Raw genomic sequence first — 592 nt, 5'->3', positions numbered from 1 at the left:
ACACAGACACTCACATGCACTCACGCGAAGGGAGACAGCCTGCCGGCGCAAGCTCCTCAGCCAGAGCCATAGCACCTGTGAAAGCCGGGCCAGAGGAAAGGATGGGCGGCTGGGTTTCCAGAAAGACAGAGGCAGAAATACACGAAGCTTCTGGAGACCAACTCCAAGACGGTGAGAGGGAGATAGAGATAGATAGACATCTACCACACACACACACACACACACACACACACACACACACACGAGTGTGATCCTTGGAAATACTTCTGTTCGTAGTTGCTGGGTTGAGTCCAACTTTTATGCGACCCATGGACTGAGGCCCGTCAGGCTCCTCTCTCCGTGCCATATCCCAGCAGAATACTGGAGTGGGTTGCCATTTCCTTCTCCAGGGGATCTTCCCGACCCAGGAATCAAACCCAAATCTCCTGCGAGTGGATGCCTTGCATCTGAGACAGGATACTGCTAATTTCCTAGTCAAAATACAAGAAAAGAGCTCATGTTCTACTAAGTGGAAAGAGGATTGAAGAAACGGAAGTGTCCTTTGTTGGTATCTTTTGAATCTTTATTTAGTTTCGTTTATTTTTACTATTAT

Source organism: Bos taurus, chromosome 21 (assembly GCF_002263795.3).
Source record: "Bos taurus isolate L1 Dominette 01449 registration number 42190680 breed Hereford chromosome 21, ARS-UCD2.0, whole genome shotgun sequence".
NCBI classification, from domain to species: domain Eukaryota; kingdom Metazoa; phylum Chordata; class Mammalia; order Artiodactyla; family Bovidae; genus Bos; species Bos taurus.
This window is presented reverse-complemented; position numbering follows the sequence as displayed.